Genomic DNA, 13917 nt, shown 5'->3' with positions numbered 1-13917 from the left:
AGTAAATATAAGTGAATATAAAATATTAATACGATCATAAACCCTTCTACTAACCACTCAACATGGTCCCATTAAACAAAAGATTTTACTAAGAAGTTTAGGCCTTCTAAGTTGGTTGAGGTCATGGGGTCCTCTTGTGCTTTAGGGAGTGCAAAACTGCTCTCAAAGTACATATGAGTATAAACTAGCAGTCACATGCTTTTGTACATGCAACGAGTGCATGATAGGAGATGAGATTTAGAAGAAAAATGTAGAATGAACATTATAGTTTTTTTAAAATGAAAAAAAGAAAAGAAAAAAGTTGAAGATTAAAACATAGATATAAAATTTACAATATTTATGAAATTTAAATATTGCTTAAGAAATGTGTTCAATAATTTCAATATTTTACAATTAAATTAAATTTATCAAAATATTAAAAAAATTCATTAAAAAACCCATCAAAATTTTTATTATTACAATTAAATTCAATTTATCAAAATATGAAAAAAATCATGAAAAAAATCCATTAAAAAATTTATTACAAAAAATTAATAAGAGAAATACAAAAAAAATAATATGAAAAATAGCGACATCTCTAACAAATATTCTATTGACTAAATAAATTATAGAAACTGAAAAAAAAAATTTAAATAAAAAACTAAACCAATATAAAAAAATAATTTAAAGTAATTTAAAAACTAAAACTTAAATCAATTTAAAAAATCAAAAGTTTAATAAATAGAGATCACAACATAATCTAATTGGAGATCACAAATAATTATTTTTTAAATAAAAAAAAAAACAATAGTTAAAAGTAAATGTTTAAATTATTATCTTATGTGAACAAATTAAATTATTAATAATTTTTAATTTAAATAACATAATATTTACTAAAATCTTTTAAATAGATTAATAAATATTATTTATTTAAATTAAATTTATCAAATATGAAAAAAAAAATCATGTAAAAAATTATCAAAAATTCTATTATAAAAAATTAACAAGAGAAATACAAATAAAATATGTGTAATAAATATTATTGACTAAATAAATTATAAAGAATAAAATTAAACTAATATAAAAATAGATTAAAATAATTTAAAAACTAAAGTCTAAATCAATTTAAAAAATCAAAAGTTAAGTGAATAAATCACAGTATACGTTAATGTAGAGATGAAACTAATAAATATCAAAATAAGACTTAAAACTGAGAGTAAATAATTAATAAAATTTTGTTTTAATTTTTAGGCCACTTGCAAATTTTCCATAAAAATTAATTTTCGGAAACTTTCCTACAAATAACCTATCAGCTAAAATATTAATACGAAGGAGAATAATTTGATTGCTTCACGCAAAATCTACACCTATCAGGCCATTGTTATAGTCCTAAAAATTTCACGACACCGAGAGGAGAAACCTTGAATAGCCTCTGCCGACCTTCAAGCTGTCAGCAAATAACTGGATAGATTCGATCTCTGTGATCCCTGGGAAAAACGAGTTCAAGGTAGGAATCCTTCTGTCCCCTAATTTCATGTATTCACAAAGTTCGGATGGTTGAAGAAGATTACGAGTTGTAAATATTAGCATGCCTTCAAAACTCAAGCCTTCGATTGTTATGCAGAGAGACTGAAATTGCTTTCGGAAAATTGAGGAAAGTAAGTAGCCCCTATACGGAATTTCGGGATTTTATTTTGTTGGTTGAATTGAAATAATATCATTTGTTGAATTGAAATAGTAATGTAGTGGAGTTTTTTTTTTTTTCTGCCTTGAACTGTAGCAATGTGTAATACTTGATGTTATTCACCCTCTTTGGAGGACCAAATGCCCACTCACTAGGGCACTCGAGTCACAGTCTTTGGTGGCGGGCTTGTTGGCAAGTGGATTAGAACAAGAAGGGTCGATTAAAGCTATCAGATTTCTACAATCCATGAATATTGTATTAATTTCTGGGAAAGATTGTGTAAGAGTTTTTTCATCAACGTTTCATACTACATGATCCATCATCAGGATGCCAAAGAGTCAATGAGAGCAAAAATATTTGATGAAAAGGGTCGATTAGTTTCACATCTGCTTGTCCAGCGACAGAGTTTGCGCTAGCTGTGGCTCAGAAGCCATTTCATTCATATCATGCTCCTAAAAGTGTTAAAGAATTAAATAGTAGAAACTAATTTCTTTTGGCACAAATCAGACTTGTGACTCATATGCCGTTGATGAGGGGTATGAGAGTTAGACTTGAAGTGTTTGACAAATACAAAATATTAAGTCAGATATGAATGAAAAATAAAATCTAATGGAAATGATATCAACAATCTTATTTTAGGTTTGTCTATATACTGGTCTTTTCTTGTTAGAAAAAGGCCATTACAGATTCCATTTCTGAAATATGTACTATTAGAGAGAGTTTTTGAGAAAGAGCAGTGGTTGCTGCTGCTAAATTTTAGAACCAAAATACATAGAAATACAATATACTGAAACTCAAAATACAAAAGAATAAATTGCACAAGTATTTATCCTGGAAAATCCTCCACTTGAGGGAAAAGCCTAGCCACATCCGAAAAATAGATCCTTTATTGAATACTAGAAATAATGCATCACAAGCTAAGACAAATGAATGCCTTCTTTACCTAGTCTGTGATCACACAGCAGACATTTACAGAGAAATAAGTGCTCACAGTAATGACAGCACTTTTGCGATTCAGTTAAATGAAAAATCACACCCTAGAATTTGCTGCATGATGATTACAATTAAAGAGAGAAGAATCTTTGTCTCAATTCACAAAGACAAAAATAGAATTCTCGACACATACAAAACACACTGTGTTCCGCTCATATGAATATCGCACTGAATTCGTCTTGCCCAAAGATCACACTGAGTCTCTCATATAAATATCACCCACCCCCAGAACACAGTGTTGAGCTATGCACAATTCTTTTTATACACAGGAATGTACAATTACCGTACCAACATCAAACATGAACCTTCGATCTTCCAATACAAAAACACTCGACACATCAGCAAGCATCAGCGGTGTTTACATTCTTTTTGGTTTCATATTCTTATTGACAACAGGAGATAGACATTTGGCATGCCTGCTAAACCTTAATGAAGAGACCATTGAGAAATAATTTTGTACTCAATATGAGGACCCAACACAAGCCACGAGAATGAGTAACTAACAATGATTGTACTTCCATAACAATAACCGCAGAGGGTGAAAATAAAGAATAAAATGATTTGTCTTCAGAGCCATTCGAACCATAAAGACTGGAACTTTACATGGAAGGAAGAGAGCGTGATGGTGACATTGCTGGAAATTTTTACATGACAATGTCTTTGACATAATCGTGAAGGCGACTGAAATGTGATCAAATCTCTGAAACAAGCATAAGACAACATAAAGAACTGCAAATATACTTCTCGAGCTGGAAGTAACATTGCTGTCATACTTTGGACTTTGGAGAACTAGAGCACAAAACTGAAGCTGAGCAAGAGATACCCAATCAACAACATAACCAATGTAGGTAAGATGATATGTCTTGAAGTTTATAAATATTAAAACTCCCTCTTAGTGAAGGAGATATCATTTATAGATTCTCATGTAATGGAGTCTCTCAACATGATAGTCACAGTGGCTGCACCCATTTGTGAAAAGAACAAAGAATTTATCAAGGATTCACTCAATATGATGTTCACCATGGTTACTTCCATGAGTGAAATAAACACAAACTCACATCATGGAGTCACTCAACGTGACGTTATGGAGTCTTTGAACGTGATATCCACCATAGCTACTCCATATGATGTTCACCATGGTTACTTCCATGAGTGAAATAAACACAAACTCACATCATGGAGTCACTCAACGTGACGTTATGGAGTCTTTGAACGTGATATCCACCATAGCTACTCCGAGAGGGTGGATCCATCATGGCTACTCCCATCTATAGAAATGCAAATGAACACAAGTGCCCATTATGGAATCAAGTCCCAGAGGGTGAATAAATACAAGTGCTAAGTCATGAAGTTTCTCACATGACATCCACCATGGGTACACCTAGAGGGTGGAACAAGGACTTTTACCTCAAACTTCTCTTTAACAGAGAAGAATGCATTAACAAGGGCTTTTACCTCAAACTTCTTTCTCATAAAGAAGAATACAATAACAAGGGTTTGCACCTCAAACTTTTCTCTCACAAAGAAGAATGCATTACAAGGCCTTGCACTTCAAATTTCTATCTGACAGAGAAGAATGCATTACAAGGGCTTGCACCTCACATTTCTTTCTGATAGAGAAGAATGCATTACAAGGGCTTGCACCTCAAATTTCTTTTGGATAGAGAACAATGCATTACAAGGGCTTGCACCTCAAATTTCTCCGTCTCAGAGAAAAATGCTTTGTAGCACATAATAGAACAACGGAAAGCTGAAACTCCCTATCAACAAAGACTACCTCTCAGCAGGGGCAACATTCTGACAATAAAATACATAAAAATGCAATATATTAAAACTCAAAACACAAAAGAAGAATATGCAAAATTATTTATCCTGGGAAAAATCTCCACTTGAGGGGAAAAAAACCCAACAACAGCCAAAAAAATAGATCCTTTATTGAATACTAAAAATGATACTTGACAAGCTAAGACAAATGAATGCCATCTCACTTAGTCTGTGATCACACGACAAACATTTACAGAGAAAGAAGTGCTCACAGTAATGACAGCACTTTTGCGAGTCACTCAAATCACACCCTAGAATTCCCTACACAATGAGTACAAGTAAAGAGATATAAATCTCTGACTCAATTCACAAAGACAAACATAGAATTCTTGACACTTACGGAACAAACTGTATTCTGCTCACATGGATATCACACTGAATTCGTCTTGCCAAAGATCATGCTGAATCTCTCATATAAGGATCACCCACCCCCAAAAACAGTGTTGAGTCATGCACAAAAATTTTCATACACGTCAACATGCAATTACTGTTTCAATATCATGAACATGAATCTTCCATTTTCCAACCCAAAAACACTCGACACTTCACCAAGCGTCGAGGGTGGTTGCATTCTTTTTGGTTTCATATTCTCATTGATGGGAGGAAAATGACATTTGGCATGACAGCTAAACCTTAATGAGGAGACCATTCAGAGATAATTTTGCACTCAATACAAGCACCCAACAAAGCCACGGGAATGAGTAACTGACAGCGATTGTACTTCCATAACAATAACCATGGACGTTCACAGTAAAGAATAAAATGATTCATCTTCAGAATCATTCAAACCGTAAAAGACTGGAACTTTACACGGAAGGAAGAGAGCATGATGGTGAGATAGCTGGCAACTGGTACGTGGCAATTTCTTTGACATAATTGCAAAGGCAACTGAAATACGATCAAACCTCTGAAACAAGCATAAGACAACATAAAGAACTGCAAATATACTCCTCAAGGTAGAAATAACATTGCTGTCATACTCTAAAGAACCAGAGCACAAACTGAAGCTGAGTAAGAGATACCTAATCAACAACATAACCAACTCAGGTAAGATGATGTCTCCTGGAGCTATCAAACATTAACAGCTGCAGCCATTTGACAGCTTTTAACTATTAGATTTTCTATTGTTAGACTGTTTGTTTATTGATGCTCACCACATGTCCAAGGAAATTGGTCTATAACTGCATTTTTGACTGTTGTATTGTTTGCATCACTTATTCTAATACTCTCTGTCATCAAATTGGGAAATTTTCTTTTTAATGCGTCATTGCATTTAAATTTCTTCCTCGCTTATTCTACAACTCTTGGCTTTCTCACAACATCCCTATCTTGGTTCATTTGATATCGTTTTCCAAGTAACTCTCTCTTTTGACAATGGCATTGGGAAGTTTTAATTGTGTTAGTTGTTAAAATTATCACCTTACAATTTTTGTAAATGACATCCATATAATCACATAATATGTTTGAGGAAGGTGACTCATGCTTTTCCAGAATTTGGAACATGTATGAAGGCTAGAATTGTACTCCAGGTTCTTTTGCTGCGTGTATTTTAATTTTGAATTGTAGATCAAATATGGGAGTCTGGTTCATGAGCTCTATCTTCTATTATGATCTGTTTCAATCACATTTTCTAGTGCTAGACTTTTTGCTTATTGACATTCACCACATATCCAGGGCAGTTGGAATATAGCTACATTTTTTGATTGTTGTACGTTGTTCAGTTACATCTCTAATCCCAAAATGCTCTAAGTCATTATTTGTGAAATTTCTTTTTTTTCACCCAGCTTTGCATTTAAGCTTCCCCCGTGCTTATTCTATACATTACTCCATGAATTATTCATATCATCGGTATGCTGCTTCGTTCCAACTTATTCAATCTTTTGACAATGGTATAGGGAAGTTCTGTTATAATTATTGTAAAATTATCATGTTTCTTTTTTAATGTGACATCCATATGGTTGCATGAGATTTTTAAGTAAGGTGATTGATACCTTTCCAGAATTTGGAACATGTACAAAGTCTGGAATGGCACACCACGTTCTTTTGGATGCCTGTATTTGAGATTTAAATCAAGGCTTCATCTTTAAAGGATGGATTGACAAATATTTCATGAGCTCTATCTTATCTTATGATATATTTCATTAATAACTGTAAGTAAAAGAATAAAAATTGCAATTAAGTGGTGTGAAGAACCAGACATTTGTATAATTGATCTAAATTTCTAAACAGAAAATAATTTGTACTTCTACTATATATTTAATAATGATTTATTGACTCATAGAAGAGGTAGGTTCTTTTGTATTAAGGCGAAAATGGGCTTTTAACCATTTTGAGGATGATTAGAGTAAGTTGACTCTGGTATTAGCTGCATTACATATAGATAAAACAGATTTGCACCACTGAGAGTCAGACCCTGTGCCAACTACTTGTGCGATTATAAGTGGTAGATCACAATAGATTTATACTTCTAAGTAGGCCATTTGCAGTAAAGCATGCTATGCATGTTAGTGAATATTTCTATAGACCAGAGTGTGTACGTTTAACATCTTGGACCAGGACCCCTGAATAGTTTCTCAGATGGGTCTGCCATAAGCTTTCTTGTTTTTTAAATGTGCTCTCAACCATTTTAAATCTCTGTAAGATTGTGAACTTTCGTAGAAGCCCAGAAATACAAATTTTCTGGGTATTGAAAATATGATTCTTATATGCAAATGACTATTTGCCAAGGAGGAGCCTGTGTTTGTAGGAAAAATCTTACGCTGACATTTCATGTTTCCAGTCTGGATTCCTTTAAATTTCAATTTGTTTGTATGAATTGATGTTCTTTGCAGATGTTAGCATATTATATTATAAATATCACCTTTATAACTGTTCAGGCTGTCCTACTTTTTATTTTTTTCTTATCCACACACTTGCATATATATGTGATTGATAAATAACTTATACTAACTATATTTTATATGCATTATTCTACCTGTGATTTGGAAATGTTGCTGGAATATTGGAACCAGTAAAGATTGTTTTGTGTTGGTAGAATACCTCTCTGCACGACAAGAAGGTAGTGCTTTTCCATTGCAGTTGTTGCCATCTGAACACAAGCAAAGTATTTTCTGTCAATTACAAAGAAAATCGAGAAGGTAGCTTCATGATGAGTGATAGAAACTTTCACTTCCAAGTGAGATGGCTTTTACAGCTTGGGCTCTTTACATTGATAACATCATGAATGCCATGTTTAGCTGGAAGACTGATTTGAAAGGCATATTTTAAAATTGCTTGGAAAAATGTGTAAGCTCTGTATATGATGGGTTTCAATTGGCAATTAAGTTTACTGTGGAACCTATGTCAGTCCATGTGAAACCAAACAAGTCACTAACTTGAGAAAATTAGGAACTTGATATTGGTCGTAAGGTTCCTTCCATTTAGCTTCAGTTTGCTTAGATTATTGTAAATTGTGTGGATATTTTGTAGCATTTTTCAGAGTCAAAACTATTGTAAATTGTGTGGATATTTTGTAGCATTTTTCACAGTCAAAACTTTGTTTTGTTCGTTTCTAGGTAGGACACTTTTGGAGCCAAAAAAGGTACCAAAATCTTGTTAGGTTGTCAATGTTGGAAGCTACAATAATTAAGAAAGTAGATTTTTCTCTAGAATAATAAATAGGTTAGTTCTAGCTATGGTTAACGACATGCAAATAGATGTTCTGCTGCCTTCACTATTTATAGAAACGCGAAGGGCAGGAACTAAAGTCTGTTTGGCAGCCTCAGTTCGACTATCAATCTGCAGGTCAAATGAAGTAGAGAATCTCAATTGACAACCCAAAAGCTTCCTCAATAATTACCTAAGTTATTGGTCTTGGTACTGGTTTGTGTCTGAGAAATCAGTTGGTGGGTGTAATGTCTCTTTCTCGGATTGTCTTGTAACCTTTCTGTTGATGCGAGTTTTGTGTCACTACATAACATATTAGTAATTGGATGCTTGATACAAAATATCAAATACACAATTCCTCTCTTGAAAAGTTATCTCTCATGGGACATGAGTATAACTCCAATGTTCCTTACACCGTTGGATACTCGCTCAGTTTTATCAATGTGATTTGCTGGTAATCACGTAGGCGGCCTTACGTTTTCTTGTTTGAGAAAACTTTGGATCTTGGTGAGAAAATGGAGATGGTGGTTCGGTGTGAATGCTAGATGATGTTGATGGCGCGATGATGGCAATGTAGGGTGAATGGCGATGGAAGGTGAGAATGCCGATGTTTTGGTTTACTTCTCTAACTAACCTCTTCTAAGCATGAAATTTGGTTGCTCAACTACTCCTACTCCTAAGAATGGAAGGTTAGCAGATGGACGGGGATCGAATCTAATGAAGGCTAACCAGCGGCCCTACCTCCATAGATGCAACGCTTCAAAGGAAAGTAAACTAGATCACCACACAAAGCCTCCCAACCAGCCGCTAGGATGCTAGTGGCCTAGTGTTGACCCCTATCAAACATCTACCAAAGCTACCATGCAACTATCCATTTTATTTTACTCTTACTCTAACAACTTGAAATGAAATTGCTTCAACTTGAAAAGAAAATTTAACTATGTGGAAGTAGAAAACATGCAATAACACCCAATGTTCTTAGTCAACATGCAATGAAAAAGAGAGCACTTTGGTATTATTTTCGCAACAATTTCTCCAACCCCTTCCCTTTACAAATGAGAGCCAATGGCCTTATATAGAGGTCCAAAATACAATGGACAGTAGAGATCAAAACAAGATCGACGATCCAGATTGGATCCAAAAACCTTAATTAGGGTTGCCACCCCATCGGCCAATGAGAAGATGCCACCTCATCAATGGACCAATGAAAAAAGTGCAAAAGTGGCAACCAATGAGAAGGCACCAAAATGGTTGCCAATCAGAAACAAACACTTGTCTTATTCTAGAAGAAAGAGAAAGTTGCCACTTGGGCTTACATAAGATGATCTTCTAATATAATTCTTCCTTTTTCTTTTGTTCTTTTAGCTAAGGCAATGAGCTTAGCTAGCCTTTCGTTAACTTCTTCCATAGGAGGACAAGGTGTGTGCTTCGCTCGGAGTTCTGCTGACTTTGCGACGCTGTTTGCTGCTTGTAGTATCCTTTCGTGATCCTTCTCATATTCCTTTGCAAACCCAATAAAAGCATTGAGTGAGGAAAGGGTGTTCAGATGTTTCCTTTTGACGGCAGCCTTTCCTAACTCATCCAATCTCGATCCAAATCCTGTCTCACTGACATCCTCCTCTCTAATACCCTCAAAATCAAGCGCCACCCCAACGTCGCTCATCATGGTCGAAATGGAAGTGTCGACGCTTGGGCCGTGTTGTGCAATCTCATCATGAATTTCTTCAAGTGTTCTGAATCTGGTAGTTAATGCGACATACCAAGATTCAACTATGCTCAATCCTCTCTCATCAACCAACCGGGCTCTTTCCAAATATGCCTCCGGTAGCCTAATGAACGCCTGCAGCCTAGGAATAACCAAATCCTTGATGGGAAGAAAATTCTTCCATTCCTCTTCAAATAATCTGAATTTGTTTCTAACAGTCACCAATGATTGGAATGTTGAGATGAAGGAGGGCAAGAAATTTCGCCCATCTTGGATTGTATCATAGATCCAACCCCTTACTTCATGTAACTGAGTTGATACCTCTTCTGAATTGCTCCCGCTGTCTTGAGGAAGGGCTGCCTGATGCAGCTGTTGGATTGGTTGGCAATCTCTCCAATATTTGTTTTCGGCCTCCAACTTTACTATCTTTTCGTTTGCCTTCCTCAATCTTTCTCTGATTGATGCTATGCCTTCCTGAACCTCCTCACATTCTATATCATCTGTATTTCTTCCCAAATTATGTTCTACTATTTCATACTCCTGGGCTGCAATCTCATCCGCTGCCTTATTGACTGTTGGTATAGCAATCTGAACCCTTCGGTGACCATCACTGTCGCTTCTGATTACCCTTGCCACCGTATTTGCCATTTGTTTTTGGTTCTCGCTATCATCCTTTTCTATTAGTCCTTGGATATCATCAACTGCGTGAGCCATTACCACCTCGCCTCTCGGCATAAGCATTTGCCTTAACCATAGTGGTGCAGTACATCTCCCCAAATCCGGATTCGGTTCGACCAACAAAGCATCACCAACGGCCTTAGACGCCTGACTTATCTCTTCAATATCAATCGGCCCATCTTCTTCTCTACTAGTTTCTGCCATATTTCCTTGCTGGTTCTCCGAGAGAGGGGAGTACTCCGTACTTTCACTGTAGCCACTTGATTCCGAATCAGAGCTCACCTCCACTGCGGCCCCTTTTCACTCGAATTGACCTCTTGGCTTCTAGCCTTAGTTATACTCTCCCTTGACGGCGCTGCCCGCTGTCTCTTGGCTGGAGGTTCCGAACGTTCTTGGCTTTTCTCTACCTCCAAAGCCCTCTTCTTGCTATTTCTAACTGCCTCCGATTGCCGGCCACTTCCTTCACCTTTCTGTCCGATTGATTCTACTAGACCTTCCTTCGGTTTCATCATCTCATAAGTAAGGAGAACCCTTTTGTCTTTGTAGCTTTCTCAACTTGGCATTATACCACGACTCGGTATGCAAATCTACTGTCCTTGTGACTGCCTCCAAGGAAGGATCCTGATGATCGTCCCAATCCACTGGATTCAACTCTGTTCCAACTACTGTCTCATAGTCTTCTCTCAACACACTACGATCATCCTCCAATTGATCGGGAATATCAAGGCCTCTCCATCTGATATCTCTCATCATGTTCACCGACAATCTCGAGAAAGCTAGCTTTCTCACGTGAAAATCATCCTTTGCATTGGCCCAAAAGTCCTCTATAGTGGGAACATGCCTAAATTCGCTTCCATGAGATGCCTTGATAAGACCAACAGGGTCGAATCCTTGCCTTGCTCTGTACCATCCTAGATGATACCACTCCAATTCCTTTTCCGCAGCCTCAAAGGTGGCCCGATTTGGGCAACTATCATTGCCAATTATAATTGAGAAGGAAACGCCTGTTTTCCCTTCATTCCTCATTACTCTATCATAGTGCTCAAGCTGCCTAGCCAATTCCATCAAAACTACCTTGTCGGGCGGGTCTCTTGGAAGCCTCTTGGGACAAACTGTACTTCCTGCCACTCTAATGTATGTGAATTGCGGGAATTGGATGAACCAACTCCCAAGCTTCTTAATCCTTGCTTCTGCTTCCGATGAAAGTCTCTTAGCAGGCGCCCCTTGTAATACCCTTACTGTCTTCATGGCGAATGCATCGCAAAACATCTTGTAATCCTTGTTATTGTGCAAATGAAGCTGCGGATAGCATTCATGCACCAAATATTGCCCCGGCCCATTACCAATCTCTCCTAAGGCCCTAAGTCCCGGACTCTCATACAATCTAGCAATTAAGTAAAACAGATAGGATCCCATGTAGAATTGCCTTTGGTTCTGAACTGTTCTAAGTTGCAACTCTAAATTTTCACTTATGATCCTAGCCCAATCAAATTTTCCTTTTCCCTTTTCAATTTCATCAATGAAGAAGTACATCCAGTTTTCGAATTGCATAGCTTGAGCTAGGCCCATGATCCGGCTGAGAAGAACAATGAGATCGCCATATTCCGGCTTGAAATCTGCCACTGTAAGCCTTGTTGATTTGTTAACTCCTTTCCTTCCTTCATGTATCCAATTCCGCTTTAGATGTGAGAAGTAGGCCTCTTGGTTACCTTGAAATGATTTGGCCGCCTGATCCACCATTACAACTGTCATGCCCTTGCTCTGGGGAATATTAAATGTCTCTTCAATTGCTTGTTCGCCAATATTGGCCAACACTCTCTTCCCTTCGCCAAAAATGATGGATTTACTGTCTAGATCAAATCTGGATGCACACTCCATAATCAATTCCGGACAAGGCAAAGTAGGAGGAAAAGCTGCTGCATGTACAATTCCGCTCTTGTATATCCTCTTTGCCAAGGGGGATTGTCCTTCCTTTAGTCTGTCCCTCATCCGTATCATGTCTACTGTAGTGATATTAGTATCGGTTATTTTCTTCATTTTCGAGAAGAAGGAAGTTTTGGGCGTCATATCCTCTTTGTCTTTCTTAGCGTTTGCCCGCTTGGGATTCTTACTTGCACTATCATCCTCCATGCTCGTCGCCCTATTACGGGATGGTAGAGTGGTGGACCAAAAGGCAAGAAGAACCAAGTAGTGCAATTCTTAGAAAAGAGCAAAAGAATGGATGTCAGCTTAAGCACTCCTTGCAACTCTAGATGATGACTTTCACCTTAACTAATAATCTTACAGCAACTTTTCGGAACCCGGGATATGACATCAAAGAATTACAAATCCCTTTGCAAATTAGAAAACAAAGCCTCTAAGCTTATCCAACACTTGCCTTCTATGCAAAAATCAAACTTTCATATGTATCTCTTCTCCCAACAAAATTGCCCAAATCTGATATAAAAAATTGCAGCCCCTCTAGAAAATCAGAATTTTGTCTTCCACAAATTTCGGCCCCCACAAAATTCGGCTAAGCATGAAAAAAAAATCTGCCCTTCCACAAAATTCGCCCAAAAATCGCCAAAAAACTGCCTTCCACCAATTTCGCCCAAGTCTGGAAATCTGCCCTTGCTTCAAATTCGCCCAAGCATGAGGAGCAAATGAATTGATGAAAATGAAATGGGAGGGGACTCCCTTTATAGCAGCTTTCACCTTCCTCCCAGGCTGGCCGACTTGGTCCTATAGAAGAAAAAAAAACCAAAATTAAAGCTAAGTTAGTGGCCCACTTTAAATACTTTGCCAAAATTTTAATTTTCTAAAATGAAAACTGCACTTTTAATTTACTAATTAACCACAAATTGCAAAACGAAATTAAATGGTGCCTTGGGGATGCTAAAAATTTCTATTTAATGAGGGTTTGCTAATTAATACATCCTTGAAGTTGAATTTTGGCTAACCAAAAGCCATTTCTTAATATTAATTTACCAATTTCATTAAATACCAAAAGCTTTCAAGGCAAATTTAATCTATTAAAGCTAATTTTTGCAATTTTCCTCTAAATCGATTTTGCTAAATAATTAAAATTTTATGACAAAAAAAAAAAATTGCCTCTAGAGTAAAAATCGATTTTGCAATTTAACTTCATCTTACAAAATTAAATTCTATTTCACCAAAAAAAATAAGATTTTCCAAGAACCTAAGTCTAACGAAAAATTTCCTTATTTGAAAATCATTCAAATTTACAATTAAATCCAAATTTTCAAAAGAAATCGTCTAAGTACAAAATTCACAATCTTATCCTGCCAAGTTGAAATCAATTTTGAACTTATTCGGCCTAAGGATAGAACTGATAGCTCTGGAAAATCAAGTTGAAACCGGGTGAAAAATACATCTAACCTTCTCCACTGGCCCTAAAGGCGATTAAAAA

General features: G+C 36.4%; 1 protein-coding gene across 4 annotated transcripts in view; it reads left to right on the top strand.

Annotated features, from left to right (window-relative positions):
- The first annotated feature begins 1305 nt into the window (after positions 1-1305).
- The window catches only part of LOC149552226 (meiotically up-regulated protein), a 168667-nt gene continuing 156055 nt past the window's right edge, over positions 1306-13917 (top strand). For 2 of the 4 annotated variants that reach the window (XM_089787741.1, XM_089787744.1), the window contains exons 1-2: positions 1306-1486; positions 1604-1637. The gene's annotated coding sequence lies outside the window, so the exon portion shown is untranslated. The remainder of the gene's footprint in view (positions 1487-1603; positions 1638-13917) is intronic. The other 2 variants (XM_089787742.1, XM_089787745.1) reach the window with 1 other exon arrangement.

The sequence above is a fragment of the Cupressus sempervirens genome, chromosome 6 (assembly GCF_028749045.1).
Source record: "Cupressus sempervirens isolate cs-2001-9-10 chromosome 6, ASM2874904v1, whole genome shotgun sequence".
Classification (NCBI taxonomy): Eukaryota; Viridiplantae; Streptophyta; class Pinopsida; order Cupressales; family Cupressaceae; genus Cupressus; species Cupressus sempervirens.
Note: the sequence above shows the minus strand (reverse complement) of the source record. Positions and strands in the feature narration are given on the sequence as shown.